Below are 7,086 nucleotides of genomic sequence, written 5' to 3'. Positions count from 1 at the left end.
TGTTAATTGGCGTTGAGGAATGTTTACACCAGAAGTCGGCAACCCGCGGGCCGTACGCGTCTGGCGGCGTAAGAATATCTGGCCCCTGCGTGATGCCAGAACACCACTCTTTTTGTCACTTCCTGTTTAGCTGAACGGTGACATGACAAATTTAGCGCCAAGCGGGGTTAGCTAGGAACAAAGCGATATCGCTTCCCGCTAGCATTGCCGGAATCTTCACACTAAGCGCATTCATTTTCTATTTTTTGAACCGGGCCGAAAATACCCCTCCCCCCCCCCCCCCCCCCGCTCCGAATTGCCGTCCGGTACGCACCTTGTCGGCTTCATGCATCCATGTCGGCTCCAAAGAAGTATGGCGTTACATCAAAGATAACAAGAAGGACCCTGTTGGCATTCCTGCTATCACGGATAACGGCAAATTACTAGAAGATAATTTCACTAAAGCCGAGTGCTTTAACGCATATTTTTATTCAATGTTTTCAGCTCAAAATCCCACTTTTGTGTCTCATTCGCTTCCACAATTGCCAGATATGAATGACATTGCTATTACTGACCAGGGCGTGACGTCATTACTCCGTAATCTTAATCCATACTCCGCGTATGGCCCTGATGGTATCTCAAATCACATTTTAAAGCGCTGCGCAGCCGCAGTAGCTCCTTTCTTAGTTTTAATTTTCAATGTATCACTCCAAACTGAAATGCTACCTCGTGATTGGAAAAGCGCAAATGTCACACCCATGTACAAAGCTGGCGACCGGAATCAAGTATGCAATTATAGACCAGTATCTTTAACATCTGTCTGCTGTAAGACACTTGAGCATATTTTGTACTCGTCTATCATAAAACATCTTGAGGGAAATCATTTCTTTTCGTCAGCTCAGCATGGCTTTCGCTCTGGTTTATCGTGTGTCACACAATTAACTGAGTTCATTCATGATGTTGCCTTCTCTTTCGACCAGGGCCTGCAAGTAGACGCAGTATTTTTAGATTTTAAAAAAGCGTTTGACGTAGTGCCACACAACCTCTTGTTGCATAAGTTATTACTTTTAGGAATCCCTAGTCGCCTTCTTGGTTGGTTAAAACAGTACCTTATTGCACGGGAACAACGGGTAGTCATAAGTGGCACTTCATCATCACCAGTTGAAGTTCTGTCTGGCGTGCCCCGGGGATCAGTTCTTGGCCCGCTGCTGTTTTTGGTTTTTGTGAATGATCTACCCAATGGTATCCGGTCAAATATCAGATTGTACGCCAATGACTGCGTCTTGTACTACCCTGTCAAGAGTGTCAGTGATTCACATGTATTACAATCAGATTTATTCAAAGTATCAGAATGGTGTGCGCAATGGCAGATGAATTTAAACATAGCTAAATGCTACCGTGTAACATTTACTAATAAGAAAAAACCACTGCAGTGTAGTTATCTTTTAAACAATAATGTATTACAAAGTGTACAACAAATGAAATATGTAGGTGTAACATTGAACTCTAAATTAGATTGGACAGACCATATTCATGCAACAGCTGCAAAAGCTTCTCGGCTCTTGTACTTTTTTCAGAGAAATTTCAAACATTCCCCTCAATCACTAAAAGAAACACTTTATTTCACCAACATTAGGCCTATTTTGGAATACGCGTCCGCAGTGTGGGACCCATATACGGAAGTGTTGAAAGAACAGCTGGAAAGGGTACAGAAGCGTGCAGCCAGATTTGTTACAGGGAACTTCAACTTCAATGTAAGAAGCTCTGTCATCCGAGATAACTTAGGGTGGCAAACATTACGCTCGCGTAGAAAAATTTGTAGAATAAAGCTTCTCCATAACATTAAGATAGGGTCAACTGGAATTAACAAAAACACTTACCTAAAAACGCCGAATTACGTGTCCGCACGAAGAGGCAATTTAGAAAAAATTAAACCGTTCCAGTGCCGCATCAATGTATTTAAGTATTCCTTCTTTCCCAATACAATTAACGATTGGAACGTGCTGCCGAATGAAATTGTGCGCTCACCAAATGTTTTGACTGCTCTTGAAAGTGTTTCCTGAATGCTAACATTTGATTTACTGCTTTTGACCGTATATTGTTGCTTTGTTCTGAATTATGTTCTGTTGCTATGTTCTGCTGCGTTCTGATTAGAGACAAACCTGTATTCCCATTATATAGCTTGCATTTCTATGATTACTTGTTGGTTTTGTGATTAATAATTAACCCCCCTACAAAAATGCCCAACCGGCGCTGTAGGTATTTGGAATAAATAAAAAAAATAAAAACTGGGCCCTCCAGCTCGAGAGGTTGCTTTCCACTGGTCTACACAGTTTTACCTCCAGTTTATTGCGCACTTATGCCGTCCCTGCAGGTGGCTACGAGTAACCAGCTTTGTGTGAGACGGACACTCTTAGAGTAGCAGTCTTCGTACTCAGCTTCGTTTGCTTTTTCACTATACTAAAGCCCGAATTAAAACAAAAACGTTTCGGAATTCATTCAAGATTTCTACGCAATGCGCGGCATGCACAATATCTCGCTTTGAAACATAAGCGATCGCTTACTGTTGCTCAATCTGCATAAGTGACAAACAACACGACCATAACATTGCAGGATATGAAACCAATGATTTATTTCCGCGCAGCGCATGCCATATGTACGGAAATATTGCTGACTTGTTAAGCGTTTTAGATTGCGATAAAATTACCGGTAGAGGAAATACTGTGAAAGGAAATGTCTAATTAAATTGAGATTTTTTTGAAGAAATGAAGCATTGTTTCATATACACTGACAACAAAAACCCCAAATTATTTATTACTGTTTTGCCAAAGCAGCTCACGGTAAAGTATAAGCAACAAAGATTATAATACAGATATCAATACAGCGTACTTCTGTTTTGTGGCTGAGTAGTTACATCGTTTCGCTAATGAACACGATGACGGGCGTTCGACACCTATTCCGGAACCCTTATTAAAATGCAGATAAGAAGCAAAAATATTCGTATATGCAGATATCGGCACCCGTTAAAAACTTTTATGTTATTTACGTTGTTTCCTGGTCCTACATGACGGGGTGCTTCATAACCAGGCTGCAGCTTTGGCGCGTAAAGCATCACATTTGCATAGAAAATTTTGAAAATAACCAACGCCTGTACTTCTCAGGTAAAATTTGTAGTTTTGCTGTAGACATCCCCAATCATTAGGACATTTTTGCATATAGTATAGCCAATTTGTTCATTTTGGCCGTTGGAAATCTGTGTATATATTGTATTACCCTGCTCAGGCGTATAAACCTGAAAAGTGTCATCGGATCTTGTGTTTTTAGCAAAAATACGTTGTTGTCGTGATCCTCGGTGCATACCAATGAGCATAAGGCATTCGCCAGTTTCATTTCAGAAATCATCATCGTGTTTTCAAGCTGCACCTGAGGAATATCTACAAAAGGACGTGAAAATTCTGTTGTACTTTCCAGAAGTCAGGTTTATGACTTGACTAGATGTCAGCTTTAAGTTATAACTGCACACCAAGTGGCGATTAGCTCGAAGGAATGACTATGAAATACAAGTTTGCGCAGTGGCTTACCGCTGCCTTTGTTGGGAATTCGAAGTTACTCTGTCGAACGGGAAAGCTCTGAATCAACATTCGCTGAGACCTTTTATTAAGAAGCCCCTTGTTTCCATGCAGCTCTCCCAGTCACTGGCCAGGATCTGAGCAGGAAGTTCTTGTATCCGCTTTTATTGATACCCACCAATTAGCGACTGGAAAAAAAAGAGGGGTCTCTGTATTTTCTTGGGCTATGCGTCGGCGCTTTTATTCATGGTAACAGAAAAAAAAGCAGAAGAAGGATTTCAGTACTTTAATTATATTACACACGTTATACAAGCGTTCCCAAACAGAACACCTGTGATTAATTCGTCTCGGTTCTTCTGTTTTTCCAGCTGTAAAAATCGAAATGTGCAGGCCTAAAGGAATGACCCTCAATCCTGTTCGTAATGACGTCCTGCTGCGGAATGAGTCTCACAAAATATGAGCTCAACATCCAGGAAATAATTAACGAGGAGACTCCCCGGAAACGCGAAGGTCGATACAGCACGCACAGATTTGGAGTGCCAGCATAACAGGATGGGCACACTTGATAGATGCGCCGTAATATGAAGGCTGCCTTGGACACAACCAGCCTTCACTCGCTTAACCCGACTTGGCAACCCCACCGTAGTATTGGCCGGAAACATCACATTGATCCAAAAACCAGGCTTTGGAAAGCGGTCTTCAGCAGCGGTAGAGCACCTGTAAACGATGGCGGACAGGCCAGTGGCACCTACGGCTCTAGATCTCTAGGTCGAGAGACAGGTCGCCTCTGGAATTTGAAATTCAAGAGTCCAGCCCGCAAACTCTGTGCAGCAAAGGGAGACTAGCTGTGCTACTAAAGGAACTTTGAAATATAACGTGGATGTGATATCAATCGGAAAAGGTGTAAGAACAGCTTAATACTTTGTGGAGCTGAAAAGTTGGTATATTTTTTGCTATCAGGACACCAAGGAAGGAGGATACATCGGGTTGGACTGATAATGCCTAACGGGATAACAGGAAATGTGGACGAACTCAAAACAAATAACGAAAGGGTCGCAACTGATATGATCAAAATAAATATGCAACGGCAAAGATGGACAGCCACACGAGCCGATATCTAGCCGCCATGATAAAGCTCTTGATGGTTATGAGAAGGATGTCGAATAAGCAGAGATTAGGGGAACAGCATTATACATCTTGCTTATGGGAGACATTAATTCAAGAGTACTTGGGAATGTCATTGGCGGACAGGTGGTTTGAAGAAAGGCAATACGAAGTCGGAACAGCGAATATCATACACTGATCGTATTTCGGGAGAGGAATAACATGGGAATAGCGAATGCAATGTGGTGCGAACGAATAAGTGCGAAACTGGCATGCACATTTGCCTCAGAAGGATATATGAAAAATGAACTGTGTTCTAAGTGACTATCTGGACGTTGTGCAGGATATCCAGGTGCCGGGCAAGGTGAAGAATAGTGACCACACGTCGGTGGTGTACAGATTGAGGATACACCTAAAAAAAAATTTAAACTCGCCAAAAGTAGAAAAACAGCAGTCCCCTGTACACAAATACAAGCTGGATCTTCATTTCCTTTAGAAGTACCGGTAGTTCTAACGAAGGAAATGAAGGTAACGTAGAATTACCCGCTGAAAACTAAACGACCATCATCACAAACCTGACACTACCTCTACGAGAAGGCTGGGATAGGGCAGATGAATGTAAAGCATCTTAGCCAAGCAAGGCGCTATTGCGAAATGCAAGAACATAAAATTCTGAAGAACGTTGGATCAGACTGAGTTGGCGATACCTCCCAGTGTACCTTTTCCGGGGTACGTCACACGGCGATTGTGACGTGAAGGCCAGCTCATGTGCTCTTTGCGGACGAGCGCTTGGGGGGGTGGGGCATTTTTATTTCACCAAAGTTGTATAGAAAAGCCGCCGGTTGGCAGCACCGGCACACTGCAGTTCCCTGATCAACGGCCATGAGCCCGTGGGCCCTAGCGGGGAGTTCGGCCAGCTGGATTAGACACTCTTGCGCTTATGGGTCGGAGCTGAGCAGCGTACCCTCCCATTGCTCTAGCGCGGTAAGGGGCACTGACAGAGTAGGATGAAGTGACTGTGGTTGGAGGGGCACACGCCCATTATGTGGTGAAGGCAAGCAAAAGGCGCGCCGAACTATGTGCACCTGGGGCGGTAACAAGCGCACTCGTCGCAAGCCTGATCGTCACCGGAGAACTTGTCGAAGGCCAACTCGTCACACCGGACTTTTGGCACAATTCCATCTCGAGATAGGAACTCTCGGGCAAGGTTCCCTATCATCGCTTGGGTTTCGTCGCACCGTAATCGTGTGAACGTAAAGCACTGACAAGAAATTGGCATTGAAAGCGATTCCCAGGCCGGTTTAAACGGGATACGGCCCATTCGTCACGTAACGTTTTGACATGGGCAGGTTCGTAATAGGCCGTTTGTTCACATAGGATTATTGATCATAGGCTAGTTCGACAAATGGAAAAGTTCGTCGTAGGTGCACAATAGAAAGCCCACGTGTGGTTTTTTTTAATGCATGTGAGTCTCACCGAAGTAGTTAGGATGCTTCTACTCAAAAGAGAGAAGCGAGGCACATGGTTTCTTTTTTCTCCCTTTTTGGCCGTACATCTGGGATAGTTCAGCGCTCGTCCTGTCTTGTTCTTTTCTTTGTGGTCCTGTTTAACCCGCTGTTTCCAAATAACCATGTCGCAATACCAACTCACCCAACGCTCCCTCCTGATTCAAGTAGAGTTGGAAAGTAGGGTGAACTGGGTTGATCAAGAGCATAGATACGAGTTCAACCACCCTACACGTAAATGTCATGCACAGACGTAGCCCATTGAAGTTCTTGGAATACGGAACACAAAAAAGAACCCGGGCACACCTTTTTAATATTGCGGCCGGCTTGGGCACACCCCATGGAAACAGGCCCACTCGTCACAGCCCACTCGTAATGGGAAAACTTGTCAATGAGGCATATTGTTCTAGGTGGTCCGTAATGGGGAATGTGGTAGCACCGACCTTGTCATTCATCGAAATTTCGTTTGGAAGTTTCATTTTGGGCGAATGTCGAGAAAGGGGAAGGGTACACTACCACTGACGCAGTGTATATCCAGCAAGGCGAATGACCCAGGGTGAAGGAAAATAAACATTTGGGAGTGTGGATAAACAAAGGGGATAACTAATTAGGAACTCACGAGGAGCAACTTAAGTTTCAGGGAAAGTGAAACGCAGCTATAATGAAGCATACAGCTTTGTGGGGATATAACAAATATGAAATCGTAAGACGAACGTGGAAAGGAGTAATTGGTACGGGTCTCACATTTGCGAATGCTGTACTGTGCTTAAAATCAGATGTTCTATCAGGTTTTGAAGTGAACCAGAGAACAGTAGAACGTTTGCCCTTAGACGCGCATGGAAAAACATTTAACGGAGCAGTAGAGGGAGATATGGGCTGGGCGTCGTTTGGAGTTCGAGAAGCACTGAGTAAAATATGTTTTGAGATGA

This window comes from Haemaphysalis longicornis, unplaced genomic scaffold, assembly GCF_048455015.1.
Source record: "Haemaphysalis longicornis isolate Haplotype H1 unplaced genomic scaffold, Haemaphysalis longicornis Haplotype H1 scaffold_6, whole genome shotgun sequence".
Lineage (NCBI taxonomy): Eukaryota > Metazoa > Arthropoda > Arachnida > Ixodida > Ixodidae > Haemaphysalis > Haemaphysalis longicornis.
This window is presented reverse-complemented; position numbering follows the sequence as displayed.